The 21,912-nt window shown below is 51.2% G+C and overlaps 1 pseudogene; it reads right to left on the bottom strand.

Moving 5' to 3' along the window:
* Positions 1-494: 494 nt before the first annotated feature.
* LOC136488120 (uncharacterized) lies at positions 495-20,899 on the bottom strand (annotated as a pseudogene).
* Between the last annotated feature and the right edge of the window lie 1,013 nt (positions 20,900-21,912).

Here is a 21,912-nt window from a genome sequence, read left to right on the forward strand (position 1 = left end):
TGTTTTTGTCAGCGGCGCGGTAAATCTGGTTGAAGTCGCCGCATATCAGGAATGGCCCCGAGGCCTGGGCGCGGACCTCACGGATCCCGTTGAGGAAGGCCGGCTTGAGCTCGTCCAGCACCGGACCGTATACTGACGACAGCGTCCACGGTGCCGAAGGCGAGGACGTGGGAGCGATGGAGACCATGACCGAAAACGCGCGACAATTGCGATCAGTCACCACCCAGACATCACGTGACCAGGCAAGCACAATCCCGCCGGAAGCTCCCACAGAAGGCAATCACACATAGTCAAACCCAGCTCCCATCAGTGCCTAAGGAGGGGGATAGTACATCGAGTTTTGTCTCTACCAAGCACAGCGCGGAGACGTGTTCTTGCAGCAAGAACTCGCGTACGACAGCTCTACGCGCGCGCATGTTCAGCCCTCGTACATTCTAGACAAAGACGTTCTGACTTAACATGATAAACTATTGTCGCGACAGGGGGACAAGGGTTCACTGGGCGGCGCAAACGGCACCGAGTGCCCGCTGCTTCCTGCCCGGGAACAACACCTTCATGGTTTTACGCTTGGACGACGAGAGCGGTAGCTGAAACGCGGTCTGGAACTCGTCAAAGGATGCTTCATCTGGGAGCTCCGTCTCGACCTCGAAGCCCAGCTTCTTCATCATGACCTTCCTAGCTTGTGCCTCAGGTTTCTCAGCTCTGAATCTGCTCTTGGCGGCCAAACGGGCACTCCTCTTGGGTATCCAGTCCTCATCGTCGCTGGTCGTCACGGCTTTGGTTGAGCGCAGGCGTGGCGTCGATAGTATGGGCTGCTGGAGTGGCTTCTTGTAGGAGGCGATGAACTCCTCTGTCGACGAGACGACCGGAGCGCGGCGACGGATGGCCTCATCGTTTTCAGAGAGGCCGGGGCAGGGATCTGCGGCTTCGACTCCTGCCGGCGCAGAGGCTAGAAGCTCAGCCCCCGTGTAGGTCGGCCCATCAGCAAAGCTCGCCCAGAACTGAGGGCCTCCTCAAGGCCTGAAAGCCAAATATCGACTTCGTGGACGAGGGCGGAGTGGTCCATCACGCCCGGTGCACTAAGCTCAAAGAGAAACGAGGGCCCATCGTCTTCTCCAGCAGCGTAGCAGAGGGAGCGGCCCATGATGAGATCAAGCATGCTCCCCACGATGCCCCGATGCCCACTCCATGAGGTATGGCAGGCTTACTCGGGTCACGGTCGAACGAGTGGACCGAGGTGTCAAATAAGCTAGTAGCAGCTTTCGGCGTGGCGCAGAGGCCCGCCTCAACGCACATCAGATCCGCGGCCAGTGACATGACAGGAACCGGCCCAGGGCATGGAGTCAACCGCATAGCCCACGGGCACGTCGACACACATCGCTCCGAGTCCGGGAATCCTGCTGCTGCTCGGTGTCGACGAAATATGGTCGACAGTCTATCTAGGAATATGTTCAAGATAGTAGATTATCGACAGACAGATGCGCAAGCTACAAATAAGATGGTGACGCAAGACAGACACGAGGTTTTATCCAGGTTCGGCCGGGTCGGCCGCCGCGAAGGCGTAATACCTACGTCATGTGTCTGATTGTATTGCTGTATGTCAATGAGAGATGTTTTTAGAGGGGTCCCCTGCCCGCCTTATATAGTCCGGGGGACAGGGTTACAGATCTGGAAACTAATCATAGTCAGTTACAATTGCCATAGGTGGCCGGATAAGGATTCCTATTCTAACCGACCAGGATCTTGCATGATCGTCAAATCTATCTTGACTCCTTGCGCGGGACTCCGAACAGGTTAGTCGGGCCGCACGTCGTCTTTTAGTGGACCGGACCCTCTGATCCGAGCCGGCCCAAGCCTAGCCGTAAGGGTATAGGGGTTAATACCCCCACAGCTAGTCCTCGAGCACCATGTATTATGCCGCGACACGCCGTTTGATCTCCTTCGACTAATGCAATCCGTCTTCATGTCATTTTCAACTGATTAAAACATTGACCAATCAAATGCGCCAGCATTCTGATCAGTACAGAGAGCGGTAGACCACGATTATAGCCGAAGATTCCGGTTGTCCGAAGAATGCATGGTGCTCTTAAAGAAAAAAGAAAAAGATTTCTTTCCTCATCAAGTGTGCCCACTTGTATTTCTGAAAAGAAATATAAGTAACCCTTGTACAGTAGTTGTTATGGCCAACATTCAGAGCGTAGGGGTCGATAAAATAAACACATTCACCGCAAGGTGAAGTATACCCACTTAGTCCCCGAGCCTGGTAGTAGGTGACGCAGGCACGTGGTGCCAGGGTCTAAAAAGAATTCCCATTCAAGTTGAAAATCCAATCATAATACAAGCGATACGAGATGCACCGGCAGGTGCATCGTACCGATGTAGTCCCTGAGCTTGCTGGAAGGCAAAGTATAAGCCTTGTAGCAAGGTCTAAATAAATGTCTCTCAACTGTATGTGAGTACAAATCACATGTAGCCGAGGAGAGCGGTCTCCGAGCAGTGGTCGGGACAGTTCCCGAGCACGATAGTAATCCTGACAATCAGTCAAAGCGTAGGGGTCGATTAAATAAACACATTCACCACAAGGTGAAGTGTGCCCACTTAGTCCCCGAGCCTGGTAGTGGATGACGCAGGCACGTGGTGCCAGGGTCTAAAAAGAATTTCTACTGAAGTTAAGAATCCAATCATCGTACAATCAATACGAGATGCACCGGCAGGTGCATCGTACCGATGTAGTCCCCGAGCTTGCTGGAAGGCAAAGTATAAGCCTTGTAGCAAGGTCTAAATAAATGTCTCTCAACTGTATGTGAGAAAAAATCACATGTAGCCGAGGAGAGCAATCGCCGAGCATTCTTCGGAACAGTCCCCGAGCATAGTAGTGGTCGGGGCAGTCCCCGAGCACGGTAGTGGTCTGGGCAGTCCCCGAGCACGGTAGTGGTCTAGGCAGTCCCCGAGCACGGTAGTGGTCGGAGCAGTCCCTGAGCACGATAGTGGTCGGAGCAGTCCCCGAGTACGGTGGTGGTCTGGACCATCCCTGAGCACGGTAGTGGTCTGGACCATCCCTGAGCACGAGACATGCAGCGAAGAAACGAATGCCACTTATACTATTATTTGGTGTATTTATTTATCTTCTTACTCTGTCAAGTCTAATCTAACACGTCTGGTCAAAAAATCAGACGAGTATAGCACGGCATACTGCCTTCTTTTCCTTTCAAGCAAACAATCGCTCGGCACCTGTAAGGAGGTGCATCAGTGTGGGCCCTCTCACACTAGCAACGAAGAGGCGCGTACACTGGTAACAAAGGGACGCATATATTGGCATAGATCTCGAGGTTGTGAAAACAACCGTCTGCGGCGCGTGCGCATGTCTCCCAAGAATCTCAGACAGACAAAACGGTGGAACTCTTGGTTATTTATTATATAGAACTGGTAAGTTACTTTTTACCGATCCCCATTACCATTCGCCGCCGCAGCCTTCTTCTTCCTCTTGCCAACTCTAATACCTCCGAAATCATCACCAATCACCCCTCCACCATATCCACCTCCATCAGCAAGGGCGGATTCATGGCGAAGAGTGACGCCTAGAAGAAAACCGGAGTCATGGCGAAGGAGTGGTGGAAGTCAAGAAGCAACGAGCAGACCATCGAAGACCTTGTCATCATGGGAGTACTCCACAACAAGGCACTCGCAGGATGGCGCGCGCCGGGAGGAGAAGGGTACCCCGATCCACAACCAGGTGAGATTGTGGTTTTTGAAGATTTCTTCAAGCGGGGTTTTGGGGTTCTAGTGCACCCTTTCCTTCAGGGGCTCTGTTTGTATTATGAGATTGGGATTTGCAATCTGCATCCCAACTCGATTCTTCTTGTCTCCACCTTCATTCATCTTTGCGAAGCATATGGTGGCTTCCAGCCCCATTTCGACTTCTTTCGCCATCTTTTCTGTCTGCAGAAGAAAGGAAGCGGTGGTTCGAAGATAGCCGGAGGTGTGTACCTCAATCTGCGTGACGGGATGAATGCCCAGTACTTGCACTGCCCTTGGAACACATCGCTGGACGACTGGTACAAGAAGTGGTTCTACATCCGCGAAGAGCCGAACACGACCACACTGTGCGACGTGGGATTCATTCCGGAGAAGAAGAACAGCTGGTCGGAAAAGCCCGAGCACCTGGAACAGATCCAAGAACTACTTGGGATGATCCTATGGAGGAAACTGGATGGTCCAAGCGTGGTCAGAAACTTCATCAGCCGAAGGATCCAGCCCTACCAGAGGAGGGTACATCCTGGCTACGAGTACTAGGGTAGCGCAGATCCAACGAGGACCAGGCAAGAGGCGCTTGACAAGGTCGAAGTCAAAGCTAGAATTGGAGAGCTATTTAACTTAGCTGATCCAAATTATGTCAGATTGAGCGACATCGAGCACGCTTTCAAGCTTGCCCGACCTCCCCCAAAGGTAAATCATTCTGCCTTGTACCCATAGTTTTATGTTATAACAAAAACTTACTATGTTATCTCCTATGTGTTTCCTAGATTAATGGTCATGATAGAGCAACGGTGTATGTGTCTCCACCCCCCGGTGTAGATTGGCCGCAAGTACCAGACCCAACCGCCCAGACCAGCGCCGGGATCCAAGACGTCGACTAGGCCGTGCTCGGAGTTGGGGAGGAGACAGCGACCAGAGCTGCTGGGAAACGGTCAGCGGCCAGCAAGCATCGTCAAGCGATCTTTACATTGTCGGACAATGAAACAGAGGATGCAGACATCTTTCGACTCGTCCCTCGAAAGAGGAGGAGGCAACTGGAGTCGATGGAGCAAGGTGGCTCCTTTGTGCCAAATAAACCCGCATTGCCGACCACTGCAGTGCAGAGGACAAGCGGCAAAGGGGTCGAGCATCAAGCCCCAGCGCCGATGCTGGTCGTAGAGGGAGACCAGGTGGCACCCGCAGAGCATGTGGAGCAGGCGCGGCCGAAGAGACGCGCCTTCGCCACATCATTCGGCGGTTCCAAGCTGTAAGTATTTGTAACCTTGATGTAAGCTTACAATTTATCTTGAATACTGTTGTCTTCTGAACTTATCTCAGATATATTAGGTCGGCATCCACCAAAAATCCTGACCAACTAGCCAGAAGCGGCGTGGCTCCACCAGCAGTGTTAGAGAAAACTGCCCAGCAGCCGGCTATGGAGGAACATATAGCAGAAAGTCCACCGAAACCCCAGCAGACGAGCGGCCAGACAACAGTCCTCGAGCAGGTGGTCAAGGGGATAGCCGAGCCAAGTACAGGTGCTCCAAGCACTAACCCTGCTGAGGGGGACACTTCGGCGCCAAGAGTAGCAGACCCAACCGAGGAGCAGCAGCCGAAGGTGGCATAGAGCACATTTGCCGATGCTACGGCCCGTGGGAAGGCCATAGTGATCGCAGAAACTGCAAACTCCGGACCAGCACCGCTGCCCGAAGAAGAGGCCAAAGAGGACGAAGTAGAGGAGGTCCTGGGCCGTCCCTAGGACAAACGACAACATGTATATGTGTCGCGCTGGCAGAACGACCAATGGGTTGTGCATGAGGAAATCCCAGAGGTCGAAGAGACTATGAAAGTTGAACGAGCGGCAAAACGTCTGGTGACGGAAGTCTAGGTATGTTTTGCTTGACCACATGATCCTGTTATCCAGTCAAACTGTCTGACTTAGCTTTTTTACATGCAGGACTTAATGAAGACCGCAAGGTACCAAAAGAAGTGCTTCGACCAGATTGAGGGGATCACAGCAAGCAACAAAGAACTGGCGGCCGAGGTGGAACGCTTGTGCCACCAACTTGAAGCCGCCAACCAAGAGAGGACGGAACACGAGCAGGAAAAAACAAGTAAGTTATCACTTTATCACAACAAGTACATGACACGTGTTGTTGCATTGTTGGTAATAATAGCTGTAGTGCAGGCTTAGAAGTCGAAGTAGTCCGTCTCCAAGAGGAGAATAGCCGTGTGGCCGTAGAGTGTGGTCGCCTAAAGGAGGACAACAAGAAGCTGGCGCACGACTAGTCGCAACTCCGGGACCGCACAACCAAGATGAAGGAGGAACTGAAAAGTAAGTGTTCCAGACCACCTTGCTCACTCTATTGCCCGCCTTATCTTGTCATGGCGTGACATTTTAATGTCTTATGCGGTTTGCAGTTTTAAAAGTCAATGCCAAGAAGCATCTGGAAACCGTGATGAAAGATCGTGACGGCTGGAAGGCGCGATGCCTAGAGATCACCGAGGATTGGAACACATGGAAGAACCGGTGCCAGGAAGTGGCAACTGGCATTTTGCCCATCCTCAACCTTATCGACCCAGCGCTTACAGAGGAAGTGCCAAGGACGCCGCAGCTCGGACTGGTCGAGAGATGCCGAAAGGCATGGGGATGGTTCCAAGAGTTCATGAAGGAGGCGGGTGAGTACACAGGCGCACATGTGCTAAGCATGGTGCGTGCCCACTACCCCCTGATCGATCTCAAGCGCCTGGAGGCTGGGTACCCAAAGGAGGTAGATCCAGACAAGGCTGAGGAGCTTCGGATGACCCAGCTGGACCTATCTTCAAAGATAATTGGCGACATTAACCTATGTGGAGGTGGGACAACACCTGTACAGGGTACGCCATCAACAAGTCAGCTGGAAACGCCATCAGTTGTGAGCCAACCGGCGAAGCCTGCGGTCTCGACCAGCCAGGCAGCGGCGGGGCCATCCTCTTCAGCTCGACCAGTACAAGAGTCCCCAAGACTCGAGCAGGATGTCGGAAGCAGCGAGCAGCAGGTGCCGCGTGACCCGACCTGCCAACAGGATAGGCTAGAGCTATAGAAGAAGGATATAGTTGTGTTATTGTAAACTTGTACCTCTTCAGGCAAGCTTGTAATAACGTAACTGTATATCATCATAAGCTTGTTTGTTTTGTATAAAACGTATTTAAGCTTGAGACCCATGTTGGTGTAACTAAGTGAGAACATGTTAGCGTTCTGTTTAGTTGTACCAGTTTACTCGACACGTCATCCTGAAAAGTTTGTACGGCCCTGATTTGCCATGTGGTCGGAGTGTGAGGTGCGTGACCTGTGCACACGTAGATGCGGACAAGTCAAACCAGGGGGGACCTGCCGATCACCCGTAGCGTAGAGAGCGGATCCCATGCACGCATTGGGGAGAACCGGAGACAGGGCCTGCTCCGAAAACCCAGGAAGAAATGGTGGTCGGCTTTGACTGGCTAAGTTAGAATGACCGTAAAATTCGAAGTGACACATCAGAGTGGTCAGAGAAATCATAATAGCTTTATTGAATTAATTCGAAAGTACAAGAGGAGTACACATCTTAGTAGTTAAGCATAGAAACGCCTAAGCTTGTTGATGTGCCATGAATTGGGTACGTCCGTACCGTCCAGGTGAGCAAACCTGTAAGACGTTGGTCGTGTGACTTCCTTGATCATGAAGGGCCCTTCCCATGGAGTTGCGAGTTTATGGACACCAGCCTGATTCGTCTTCCACTTTAGGACCAGGTCCCCGACCATAAAGAACCGCTTTTTAACGTTCTTGTTGTAGTACCTGCGCAAAACAGCAAGGTATTTGGCCATACGTACGCAAGAATCGAGCCGCTTCTCTTCTGCACTATTCACTTCTAGCTCCCGTACTTCATTGACCTTGCCTTCGTCGAAGTTCTCTACCCGTGCTGATCTGAAAGCTATATCTGCTGGGAGGACTGCCTCAGCGCCGTAAACCATAAAGTATGGTGAGACACCAGTGTTACGACTGGGCTGAGTTCTGAGGCCCTAGACTATGGCTGGTAACTCTTTGAGCCATCTTCTAGGAGCTTTATCGTTTTCTCTGTACATTCTCTTCTTCAATGCGTCCAAAATCATACCGTTTGCCTGCTCGACCTGTCCATTAGCTCTAGGGTACGCCACCGAGACGTATTTTACTACTATGCTCCTTTTATCGCAGAAGTCCCAAAAAGCGTTCCCGGTGAACTGAGTACCCAGATCAGTGATGATGCTGTTGGGTATGCCGAAGCGGTGGATGACTTGGTCGAGGAACGTGACAGCCTTTTTTGAGGATGCCTGTACCAGAGGCATGTACTCTATCCACTTAGAAAATTTGTCGATCAGCACAAAGACACATGTAAATTTCCCTAGAGCCGGTTTGAAGGGTCCGATCCAGTCCCCAGCATGCGAAGGGCCAAGAGGCTGGTATTGTCTGGATCTCATGTGCTGGTACGTGGATTCTCTTAGCGAAGAACTGACAACCCTCACAGTGGCGGGCTAGCTTCTCTGCATCGGCTACCGCTGACGGCCAATAGAACCCTGCTCGGAAAGCCTTGCCGACCAGCGTTCTTGAGGCCGCGTGGTTGCCGCAGGAGCTAGAGTGGATTTGGTCTAGAAGATGTTCGCCATCCTCCTGGGTTATACACTTCATCAAGATTTCCTCCTTTGTGTTCTTGCGCCATAACTTGCCATCGACGAGCAGATACTGCTTACTACGACGCATCAGACGCTCGTTTTCTGTCCGATCAGTGTAACCGCTGCCATCTGTCAGGTACTTGATGAAAGGTACTCTCTAGTTGGGCTCATGAGTGGTCGGAGGTGGCTCGGTGGTGCTTGACGCTGGAACCGTAGCCACCAATTGCTGGTATAGAGGCTTGTCGACCGTGGGATCTTCCTCTTCGATGGAAGGCGTGAGCAGGTCTTGGACGAATACGCCATGTGGGACTTTGGCTCGGGATGATCCTAACTTTGACAGTGCATCTGCTGCTTGATTTTTGTCCCGGACCACGTGTGTGTACTCGATGCCATAGAACTTGCCTTCCAGCTTTCTGATCAATTTGCAGTATGCATCCATCTTTTCGCTGGTCGTGTCCCAGTCCTTGTTGAGTTGGTTGATGACTAGAGCCAAGTCTCCGTAGACATAGAGACGTTTAACACTGAGCTCGACCGTAATGCGCAAACCATGTAGGCATGCTTCGTATTCAGCGACATTATTAGATGCTGGGAAATAAATCCTGAGGACGTACCGGAGCTGCTCCTTGGATGGTGATACGAAAAGGACTCCTGCTCCTACGCCGTCGATGTTGAGAGAGTCGTCGAAGTACATCTTCCAATATTCATCGGGCCCCTGAGAGGTAGGTGTGCTTAAGTCTGTCCACTCGACGATGAAATCGACGAGTGCCTGAGACTTGATTGTAGTACGGCTTGCGAACTCCAAGGAGAAGGGGCATAGCTCCATTGCCCATTTGACGATGCGCCCATTCGCATCCTTGTTACTAATGATGTCTCGCAGAGGGTACTCAGTCATGACCACCACACAATATCCGTCGAAGTAATGTTTCAACTTTTGGGATGTTATCAGTATGGCGTAGATCAATTTTCTGAATCTGTGGGTACCTGGTCTTGGATTCATTGAGTACCTCACTGATGAAATAAATCAGTCGCTGTACCTTGTAGACATGGCCAGGCTCGTCGCACTCGACCACCATGGCAGTGGAGACCACTCGATTAGTCGCCGCAATGTAAAGCAAGAGTGTTTCGTCTTCTCTGGGAGCGGTGAGGACTGGAGGTGACGTAAGGTATTGTTTCAGCTGTGTGAAGGCAGCGTCTGCTTCCTCCGACCACTCAAACTTCTCAGATGCTTTGAGCAGTTTAAAGAACGGTAATCCCTTTTCGCCTAATCTTGATATGAAACGGCTGAGAGCGGCCATGCATCCGATAAGCTTCTGAACATCCTTCACCTTTTTGGGCGGCTTCATGTCCAAGACAGCTTTGACATTCTCCGGGTTAGGGCATATGCCATCATGACTGACGACGTTGCCAAGCAGTATGCCAGAAGGAACACCAAAAATACACTTCTTTGGGTTTAATTTCCATTGGAATGTGTTAAGGGCTGCGAAGGTGCATTCCAGGTTGTCAACAAGGGTATGTGCTTCCTTGGTTTTGACAACTACATCATCAACATAAGCCTCGACGAGGTCGTCTTTTATCTCGTCTTTGAGGCAGGCCTGTATAGCGCGTTGGTATGTAGCCCCGGCGTTCTTGAGCCCGAACGACATGGTCGTGTAGCAGTAGGCGCCGAAAGGCGTGATAAAAGATGTCTTGATTTGGTCGTCCTTTTTGAGAGCGATCTGGTAATAACCAGAGTAGCAATCGAGAAAGGAAAGCAGCTCACAACCGGCGGTTGAATCTATGACCTCGTCTATGCGAGGTAAGCCGAATGGGTCCTTAGGGCAGTGTTTGTTGAGATCAGTGTAATCAACGCACATTCTCCATTCATTATTCTTTTTGCGTACAAGAACCGGGTTGGCTAACCACTCCGGATGATACACTTCTTTGATAAATCTGGCTGCCAAAAGCTGTGTAACTTCTACCCTAATCGCCTCCTTCTTGTCGCGAGCGAACCGTCGTAGCTTCTGCTTGATAGGTTTGGCTTTGCCATTGACATTCAAGGAGTGCTCGATCAAGTTCCGAGGTACACCGGGCATGTTAGTAGGTTTCCATGCGAACACATCCATGTTGCTCCTCAAGAACCTGACGAGCGCGTCTTCCTATTTGGGATCCAGGTTGGCCCCTATAAGGGCCATTTTGCTGGGATCGCCGTCGACCAGCTGGATCACCTTGTGCTCCTTGGACTTGGTGTTCTTGCGTGGAGCCTCGAGCTCTGGGATCTCTAGGTGATCGGCCGAGGTCTTCTTGGCGTCGAGCATGGTCTCGGCCATGCGAATAGAGAGGTCGTGAGCCTCTGCTATTTTGATGTTGTCATCCTCGCAGGTATAAGCTGCGTATACATTGCCCCTGAGGGTTAGAACTCCTTTCTCGGTAGGCATCTTCAGCACCAGATACCTGTAATGAGGTATGGCCATGAACCTAGTGAGCGATGGTCGGCCCAAGATAGCATGGTAGGTGCCGTCGAAGTCAGCGACCACGAAGTTGACGTAGTCGGTGCGGAAGTGGTCCGAGGTCCCAAATTGCACAGGTAGCATGATCTGCCCGAGAGGTGTGGAGCTCTGTCCGGGGAGAACACCCTAGAACTGTGCCTCGTATGGCTTGAGATCCGCCTGGGTTATCTTCAGTGCTGGCAGACTATTCTTGAACAGTATATCGATGGAGCTGCCGCCGTCAATCAGCACCCTATCGAACTGAACCTTGTTGATACAAGGATCGAGGACCAGGGGAAAACATCCTGGTTTAGGTATTGCGGCCCATTGGTCTTTTCTGCTGAAGGAGATCTCGCGGTGAGACCAAGGAGGGAGCCGCGGATCGGCGATGAGGTTGTCGGTGTTGGCCACATTTAAGCAAGCACGGGCGAGCAGCTTGCGTTCTCGTTTGGTCTCGATGGACACTTTGCCTCCAATGATGGTGTGCACGCGATCGGTTGGCTTGACATACTTGTGACGGGGATCTGCGTCTTCATCGTCGTTGTCCTCGTTGCGCTGTTCCCCTGCATCGTTAGGCTTGTCGGACGTATCCGGAGCCTGTTGACGCGTGTAGATAGACTTGAGAACGCGGCAGCTCTCCATGGTATGGTTTGACTTGGGATGGAGCTGGCAGGGCCCTTTCAATGCTTTGGCATAGTCTTCTTCGTAGTTGCGACGTCTGCCACCTTTTTTGACAGTGTTGACCTCGCCGTCGTCTTCCCGGGCACGCTTGCTCCTGTAATCGTCACGGCGATTACGCCGCTGATTACGCTGGTCGCAGTGGTCACGGGGGTCGTTGCGCTGGTTGCGGCGATCAAAATTGTCGTTCCGACCACGGTTGCCGCGGTAGTCGTCGTGGTGTGGGGGGTGGTCGGAGCGTGGAACCCTTGCTGCCTCTTTGATGATTATCTTTTTAGTGTCGTCGGCATCCGCATATTTCTTGGCAGTGGCCAGGAGCGCTGTGACTGATTCAGGTCTCTTGCAGAGGAGCTTGTCCCGTAGGGCATCGTGGAAGCGGAGACCAGTGATGAAAGCCTCGATTGCCTCGTTGTCAGAGATTGACGGGACCTTGATGCGCATCTCCAAGAAACGTCGGACGTACTCGCGTAGTGGCTCATCTTTCCGGTCTCGAATCCGCTGCAGATCATATTTGTTGCCAGGTTGCTCACAAGTGGCAATGAAGTTGTCGATGAAAGCTTGCTTGAGTTCTTACCAAGAATCGAAGTAGTTCGCCGACAAGCTGACCAGCTATTGGTGACCTGCATGACCAACAGCGACTGGGAAGTAGTTAGACATGACGTGCTCGTCAGCCATGGCTGACCTGCACGCGGTTTCATAGAGCATGACCCATAATTCAGGGTTCTCCTTGCCGTCGTACTTCTGAAGTTTTTCAAGCTTGAAGTTCTTGGGCCATATGACTTGGCAAAGATGCGGAGTAAACTGCTTCAAACCCGGAGGGCCGTGGGCAGTATCATATTCCATGCAGCGATAGCTTTCGTGGGACGCACGATCATTGGCTCTTTGGTTGATGCGATCACACAGATCGCGTTCTCCGAGGTAATGGCGGAGATCGTTATTGCCATCATGACGATCTCGGTTGCCACCCGGATTAACCCTACGACCGCGGTTATCATGGCGATTATCACAGTTGTCTCGATGGTTGTCATCCCGGCGGCGGTTGTCGTCCCGACCACCATCATGGCCACCGTTTCCGCCTTGACGGTTGTCTGATGGGTCGTTGTTGTGTGAGCCACGTTGGTTGGGTGGCTGTGAGCGACTTGAGTACTGGCGGCTGTGGCTTGATTCGACTGATACGGATGGAGCCCGGGCTTGATTTACAATTTCTGCGGTCTGGGCCATAGCAGCTATCAGGTAAGCTTGTATATCATCACGAACTGCCTGAGTTTCTAGGGTATTGGGTAGTCGTTGCATTGTCGCCATAGCAACGGCTACGTTGGCGCTTGGAGTCCTGAAGACCTGCTTGTCCCCCACCCTGTCAAAGGCATTGTTAAGATCATGTGGCTAGACCCTTATGCGTCGGGCTTCCTCTTCTGCCTCGGCTTCGATTTGTTGGCGATTAAACTGGTCAATATTGCGTGCTTCGCGTGCTAGCCTTTCTTGTTACGTCTCACCGGCTGCTGGTGGTTCGTCGTTACTGACAACATTGATCAAGTCTCCTCGCCTTGGTGGGAAGGAGGGGAATCGCGGGTACCCCGGGGCATGGTCTGGGATATCCAGATCGTATTCAACGCCTTCATCGTCGTGATGCTGGAGCTCGGTGTGAACGGAGGCATTAGATGCGATGCCAGACGAAGAGCTTGAACCACCCTCTTGAACTGTGTGGATCGATCCTTCTTGATAATCCTCAATCCGGACCATGTTGACGAAGTTGCGCAAGCCATAGGGCTGGGCCTGGTGGTTCTCCATCGAGGCTTCGTACTCGGAGAGCCGGAGACCCGTCGCAGGGGCTGGCCGACGATGAGCGGAGCGCCCTTCAGGAGTAGATGTGACCACGAGATCTGTACCGAGTCGTGCAGGGTGACTGGCCCGAGCTGGTCGGGTAGATCTGTTGTGGGTAGCGGTTACCTGCTCATTAGGTTGACTTTGAATTGAACTTACCAGAGCTAGGGTTTCAGCAAGTTTGGTGCCGACACGATCGATGGAATCGAGCAGGTCGGTGTTGTCGATCTGCTTCCCTTTGTAGCGAGGAAGCGGATGATGGGTTGTCGGCGTGGCTGAAGGTGATGCGGACGTGGTCGGAGCTAGATCCATCGTGGTCGGAGCCAGATCCACCGTGGTCGGAGCCAGATCCACCGTGGTCGAAGCCAAATCCACCGTGGTCGGAGCCAGATCCACCGTGGTTGGAGCCGTAGCCGATGCAGGTGAAGCAGTGGTCGACGCGGGTTGAATCCGCGCCTCCTCCGTGATCATGGCAATGAAGTCATCAGAGCCAGTAGTCCAGGTGATCTGGCCGACGGTGAACGTGAGGCCATTCGGCGTAGCCACGGAGCCGGAGATGATGACCATCTTGTTCGCTTGGAGAGCAGTACGCACACCCCCTACCTGGCGCGCCACTGTCGACGAAATATGGTCGGCAGTCTACCTAGGGGTATGCCCAAGGTAGTAGATTGTCGGCAGACAGATGCACAAGCTACAAACAAGACGGTGACGCAAGACAGACACGAGGTTTTATCCAGGTTCGGCCGCCGCGAAGGCGTAATACCTACGTCCTGCATCTGATTGTATTGTTGTATGTCAATGAGAGATGTTTTTTAGAGGGGTCCCCTGCCCGCCTTATATAGTCCGGGGGATAGGGTTACAGATCTGGAAACTAATCCTAGCCAGTTATAATTGCCATAGGTGGCCGGATAAGGATTCCTATTCTAACCGACCAGGATCTCGCTTGATCGCCAAATCTGTCTTGACTCCTTGCGCGGGACTCCGAACAGGTTGGCCGAGACGCACGTCGTCTTTTAGTGGATCGGACCCTCTGATCCGAGCCGGCCCAAGCCTAGCCGTAAGGGTATAGGGGTTAATACCCCCACACTTGGGGAGTAGGGCATGGCGTCGTGCGGTGATGTGATCGGGCAGTAGAACTAGCCCACTATGATGACGTCCGCCTGCTGACATGGCCAAAAGGTGGGCCCGGAGCCTTGGGTCCTGCTCGGAGCTGAACCGCGTTGTCCGTGGCCGTGCCCTAACGCCGCCGGAGTCAGTGAAGCCTGGCCAGTATCTGTTGTAATTGTTGTCGCCGCTATCGCTGTCGGAGTCGTGCTGGCCGTAATCATCGTCGGAGGACGGCGGCGGAGTGTGCCAGTCCTAGAATTCGACGAGGTGCAGGCAGACGAGGTACCTCAGGGCCCGGGACCTCATCATGGATGACTTTCCACGGGCGGAGGTAGCTCGGTGGGCCACCGTCTTGCTCCTCCTCCGGCTCTGAAACCGCCATAATCTTCTCATCAGGTATCAAGTTAGGATGGGCACACCATGTAGTAATGAAGAACTCCCGCTCATCGTCTGGGTCATTGATGGTGTCTGGGTTGGTGATCTCCGCCTTGGTGCCTGAGGACCTGAGAATCATCTGGGCCACCTCGAAAGATCGGGCGTGTGCCGGGATGCCCTTCATGCCGACAAGCACGCGGTACTGGAAGGCGCCAGCTGAGCCCATGATCAGCCGACTCCACCTGCGCCAGCGCAAGATGAACGGTGCCCCCTGCGGCGACAACGTGCTCAATGTTAGATTGATATCCAGTTGGCCCAATGGCCAATTGGGTCCTTGATCCGCGCCGTAATCGAGGCACCCAGCTGTTTTCCTGGCTAATGGGACCCCATCGCGCAGCGCTATAAAGAGGAATGTGAGGACCGAGGCACAAGAAATAAGGTTCACCGCAGCCGCCAGCACCTCACCGATGTCCTATCCATAGACAGATCAAGAGGGGCGCTGTAAGCGACAGGAAGCTCCATCGCCTTCACCGCCGCCGCAGCACCGCACCTGCACCACTGCTACCTACGTTGACCTAGTGGGCGCATCACGGCTACCTCTACTCTGACCTGTTGTGGCTACTATGTCACCGGCGCTAGGGCCGCAACATGGTTTAGTGAGGTACATCAGCAAGTCATCCCATCTAAGTCAAGTTTTACCCACTAGATCTGCACATAGAGGTCCAATAAATCCTATCAATGGTATCAGAGAGAGGTTGTGAGTATGTAGATCTAGACTGGGGTAGAAAAGTGAAAAGAAATCAAGAAGGAGATGAATCGGATTGAACCCCAACCCTAACCCTAGAAGGATGGACGGAGAAAGAGGAGGACCTACCCGGTTCCTTGCCGCCGTCGCTACCGCCACGCGCGGGAAGAAGCAGCCGAGCCACGCTCATCGTCGTGCGCACGAGCCCTGGCTGAGGGCACCGTCATAGGACCGCTCAACAGCGGCGTGCTCACCCATAGGGGAGCGCACGCTTCGGCGAGGGGACCCACGGCGGCGTCGCCTTCTTCTCCCGCGTCTTCTACTTTGAGGGCTGACAAAGGAGAAAGGGATCTAGGGTTTAGGGAAGAGCACATGTGGCGGCACAAAGAGCACCACCATGATGCCACTCGATGGGCACCACTGCTGAGCGCTCCGACCTCACACGGGCACCGGCGAAGGGCGCCATGGCAGCGCCATCACTTTTCTCTCCGGCCACTGTGTTTTGGGTGGAGAAGGGGGAGAGCAAGCCGACGACTGCGGCGAGGAGAGAGAAGGAGAGGAAGAAAATGAGGGTTAAGGTTCCGGGAGCGGAGCCGCGCAGGGTCAAGGGCAACGTCGCAAGGCCGCTCGACGGTGGCATGCTCAGCCTTGGGCGAGCGTGCTCACCGGCAAAGGGCCCCGCAGCAGTGCCACCACTCTTTTCCTCTGGTCGCCACGGGCGGCCGCCGCCGGCTCTCTATCCCGACACGGCATAGAGAGAGAAGGGGGATGAGACAAATGAAGCTAGGGTTTGGGCGAACCAATGAGAGAATTTAATTTGAAGAGCAATTACTTTTAGTAAATTATGTTTATGTTTATCCTCTAATTAAATTAGAACCAACTGAAAATTTTAAATTAGAGTAGTCCGATTTGTTTATGTTAAATTATGATATTGTTATTTTCTGACCAACGTTGATGATAATAATATTATAATGAGTTTAAGGTTGAAGTTTAAATCTCTGATAAATTTTACACCAACATGGTCAATTTTCTAGAGAGTAGATAAAGACCAAGAAATGCTCCTGAACTAATAGAATGTATTTATTATCGAGTTTCGCTGCAATGATGTTGATTATCTTTTAATTAAATTCGAACCAAACGAAGAATTTAATTTTGAAGAGTAGTTATATGTCTTTCAAGTTCATTTATAAGTTTTATGTATTAATTCTATTTTCTGTCCAATGGTGATGTAGAATTGATGTAGAAGCATCTTGTGTGTTTTAATTTTAACCGAGATCACTCGGCTGCAATGCTGGTCTATGTGAATGAAAAGGCTTGAGTCAAGCCAGTTCAGGACTAGTTTTTGTTAGTTTACTAATTTTCTGATTAAATTGGAACCAACGGGAAGATTTAATTGGCAAATAAAGAAATAAGTGAATGTTTTAGTCGTCATGACTAAGTTTTCGTTATAGTAAATTGTGTATAGATTTATCCTGCATGGCGGGAGAAGTTTTGTGATGATTCACATGTTTTGTATCCCGCATAGCGAGAGAAGTTTGGGTAGCTCTTATGCTGTCCTAGTATTGACCGTGGCACAATAGAAATGTATCGTCATGGTCAATACTAACCAAAAGATATGAAAATATGCAAGCGTGACTCGCAAAAATACCGCTAATGAAAGACCTCGTTGAGTTCTTGCAGTGAAATAGGAAAAGTGTACTCCTAAACGGATCAAGAAATAACTTTGTTTACATGACATAATCATGTGAATAAAGTAAGTTATAAGTGTCTCCTCGTTCATAGGTTTTGTGAATTGTTCTCTAAATTATGACAGTAAAGTTCATGCCATATTTCGAGGGGGAGAATATTAAGATCAATTAAGAAAAATACTCTTTATTAAGAGTGAGATAAAGATCAGTTAAGAAAGATAATCTTCATTAAGAGTGATATAAAGATTAATTAAGATGAATGCGACCGTTGGAGGAGTACAACGGTCACAACAATAATGATCAATTAAGAAAGATATACTTCATTAAGAGTGAGATAAAGATTAATTAAGATAAATGCAACCGTTGGAGGAGTACAACGGTCACAATAATGATACCCCTAAGCAAAGAAATAGCTAAATTCCTGGACCTTTTAAAGTTTCGACAGGAAGATAGCGTAGTCAGCCTCAAAGATGTTAAGGTGTTGCTTAAAGCGCCATATGAGGTTTTAACAGATTAAATCCAAAATAAGATATTTGAAGATACACCATTTTTAGAAAAGATGGGGGAGATCTGGGGGAGCATGGTATGTAGAGGTATGTAAAGACCTAAGACTTGAAGAGAAGAGGGACTGCGTGCCCACTCCAGTGACTCAGGGCAACAAGTTTCTCAATACCTGTTGATGTTGTATGACTAATACAACACCAGTTGTTAGCTCTTGGAAGAAGATGAATAATGTAAACAAGGATCTTATAATACAGGAGCTTGTAGAATCAATTGTCTCTTGGCAATAAAGAGCAACAATAGCCCCATATGAAAGTGCCAGTAGCTGAGGCCCCAGAAGGTCTCAAAGAATTAGTAAACCAGTTTTTCTGATGACTATGAAGTCTATGTTAGTAAAGAAATTCAAATGAAAGGTGATCCCACCTCATTTCAAGAAGCCATGAGAAGCATTTACTCGTTTAAATGGTAAGAAGTTATGGAAGTTGAAATGAATTCGATGAATACCAATAATGTTTGGGACTTAGAAGAAATTAATAAAATGGAGCCAAAACAGTAGGCTGTAAAAGGGTCTACAACACAAAACGTGACTCTAAAGAGAATATAGGAAGATATAAAGCACAACTTATAGGAAAAGGCTTTACGCAAAGAGAATGAATAGATTATAATGAGAGTTTTCTCTCTAGTCTTATACAAGGATTCTTTTAGAATCATAATGGTGTTCATGGCACATTACGATTTAGAGTTACATCAGATGGATGTAAAGACGGCATTCCTCAACGGGAATTTGTATGAAAACGTTACATGGCACAACCCAAAAGGTTTTGTCGTGAAAAAAAGAACATATGAGATGCCACCTATAGAAATCCATTTATGGGTTAAAAGTAAGTCTCTAGACAGTAGTATTTAAAGTTGATGAAACGATAAGAAAGTTTGGGTTTAAAGAAAATTAGAAGGACAATAGCGTTTATGCGAAGTTCAATAATGGAAAATTCTTTTTCTACATCCTGTGTATAGGATGACATCCTACTCACTAGTAGTAATGTTAATCTGTTATTGGAGAAGTAGAAGTCTTTGTCCTCAAGTTTTAATGTGAATGATCTTGATGAAGCCTCATTGGTTCTAGAAATTGAAATTCACCGAGACAGATGAAAAGGGGTATTAGGACTATCACAAAGACATACTTAGAAAAGATTCTAAAGAAATAAAGTATGCATGCGAGTAAACCTACGCCTGCTTCTATAGTCAAGGGTAATAGATTTGGCAATTTTCAGTGTTTTAGGAACCGATATGAGATCGACCAAATAAACATGGTTCTATATGCTTTAGCTGTTGAAAGCTTAATGAATGTACAAGTAACAACTTACCCTAACATAGCTTACGTATCTGGGATATTTTAGCAGAAGTTTAATCCAGATATAGATCACTGGAATGGAGTTAAGAATGTCTTACAATTTTTGCAAAGTATCATAGGCCTCATGCTGAGTAAGAAAGAATAAGTACTCTCAAATAGTTGTGGGTACAAATGCTAAGTTTTGACAAGGTGTGTAGTGAAATCCACAGTAATTGCTAACACTCGCAGTTGAAGTATTATTGTGAAAAAGCTCCAATAAAATAGTTGTGGTGTCATTAATGATGTATACCATAGTATAGCTTATCATGAGGCCTCAGGAACAAGCAAAAGTGGTTAAGGGAATAGGTACCCAAATTTAACAATGGTAGTCAATAGTAATAACCATTTAAAGTAGTTAACTCCTAAGACAACAGGTCAAGTGTGCTGCCAAACACATTGACATTAAGTTATATGTTGTAAAGGAGAAAATCCAGAATTATTTTGAAAGCATTGAGCATATAAGTACAAAGCAAGTACTTGCGGATCCGCTTACTAAAGGCTTACCACCCAGTACGTTCAGAGAACACACAATCGACATGGGTTTACGGGAAAGCCTATGATTTTTAGATACTAAAGGCCTAGTTGAGTATCTGTTTCAAAACAGAGATGTGCATCGTAACTATTAAATCTAATGACAACTGACCGTGACGATGAGGCACGCTCTATGCACTGATCTCTGATGGAATGGGAAAAAGAAAAGTAAGTTAAGTTTAAGTAATAAGGTGAGATCACGGGGGAGAATGTTAGATTGATCTCCACCAGTTGGCCCAACGGCCAATTGGGCCCTTGATCCGCGTCCTGATCGGAGGCGCCCAGCCATTCTCCTGGCTGATAGGCCCCCATCGCGCAGCGCTATAAAGAGAAAGGTGGGAGCCGAGGCGCAAGAAATAAGGTTCACCGCAGCCGCCAGCCCCTCACCTATGTCCTATCCCTAGACCGATAGAGAGGGACGTTATAAGCGACAGGAAGCTCCATCGTCTTCACCGCCGCCACAGCACCGCGTCTGCACTGCTGCTACCTACGATGACCTAGTGGACGCGTCACAGCTACCTCTACTCTGACCCGTTGTGGCTACTACGTCATTGACGTCTCGACCACGACACGGTTTAGTGAGGTGCATCAGTAAGCCATCCTACCTAAGTCAAGTTTTACCCATCTGCACGTAGAGGTCCAGTAAATCCTATCACTCAACACCCGCTCGAGATCCTCACGCTGGCTGAACCGAACAATGAAGTCGTGTGGCCTGGTCCTGCGCACGGTCACCTGGTCGCCCGCGATGCCGAAGTGTTCCTGCAGGTGGTGCAGCATCATGGCCGAGGTCACCACCGGCCGAGTCCCGAGGACCAGCGCCAGCAGTGCCAACGACAGCGCATCCTCCGCAGCCTGCAGGGCCGGGGGTGCGCGGCACAACCACCAACTCGAGTAGTGGGTTCTTGGCTCACGTCCGTGGCGAAACCGGTGGCTCTTGAACACGCCGGAGAAGGGCTCTGGGGTAGCCGGTTTGGCGGACGGGAGGCTCGGAGGGTCCTGGCCCACCACCCACGACATCGGCTGCAGCCCCGGCACTGCCGGCCAAGGTTGTGCCATCGCCCGTGCCCGTGCCGGATGGCGCCGCGCCCTCGGGCGCGTCAACGGTAGGATCCGCAGGCTCAGCGACTGAGTGCTCCGGCGTTGGAGGCTGGCATATCGGCGGGACGGACGGCGCTCTACCCGTTGATGCTGAACGCATCGAGGCCGTGTCCGCTGGTGAGGCGCGACTCGGGAAGGAGCGACGCCGACGGGTGCCCCGCCCCCGACCGGGCGAACGTCCCCGTTTGCCCTCCCAAGCATCAGCTGCCGCCGGCATTGGGCAGTCGCGCGCCTGGTGACCAGCATCGTTGCAATTGAAGCACCTGGACTAAGATTTACAGTCCGCCTTGATATGGTCACCGGCGAGGTAGTTGAAGCATTTTCCCACCAAGTTGGCCGGCACCGGCCGTCGCGGAGCCGCGGCACGACGCCAACGGCGACGGCTCTACACAGGCCTGAACCCCTCCGCGTCCGGCTCCACGGACATGCGCGGGGGATGGACGCCAAGCGACGCTGCGCTGGGGAAGAAGGCCGCGGGGAACGGCGCGCATCACCCATGAAGTCCCCACGGCGCGGACGGCGACGACGACGGCGGTGCTGGCGCCGTGGCCGGGCGGCCCCCTTCCCGCGGCCCGACGGGGATTGGGCCTCGGCGTCGCTGAAGGAAGCTTCCGAGTCCGAGAAGTGCAGCCTCGCCCCGGACCCGCCCGGGGAAGCGATGAAAGGTTCGGCGTCAGGATCGAGGGAGCTCACCTGAAGCACAAGGGCAGCATGGGCGGCCGCCGCAAGCGGCGGTAGTTCAAAGGGAACGGATCCCTCCCCGCGACGGGAGGACTCCTCCGCCTCGACCTCATCTGCCCAGGAGAGACGGGAGCACGAGCCGGGGTCCATGGGAGCCAGCGCACAGGCGGGGAGGGTTGGGTTGGAGGGTTGGTGGGTGGACGTCGAGGCTGGAGTGGCCACCAGCGGTGGAGGCTGGTGGACGCCGGGGCCGGAGTGGCCACCGGCGGTTGGCGGGGGAAGGGAGCCTCGCTAACGACTCCAGCGCTCGCTACTACAGATCCTTCAGCCAGGATCATCTTCCCCTCATAGTTCAACATTTTTCCTTGTGGATCATAACAGTACCCCAAAAATCGCACTACATTCTTGTGCTTTGACTTCGTAAGACAACCA

The sequence above is a fragment of the Miscanthus floridulus genome, chromosome 10 (genome assembly GCF_019320115.1).
Source record: "Miscanthus floridulus cultivar M001 chromosome 10, ASM1932011v1, whole genome shotgun sequence".
Taxonomy (NCBI): domain Eukaryota; kingdom Viridiplantae; phylum Streptophyta; class Magnoliopsida; order Poales; family Poaceae; genus Miscanthus; species Miscanthus floridulus.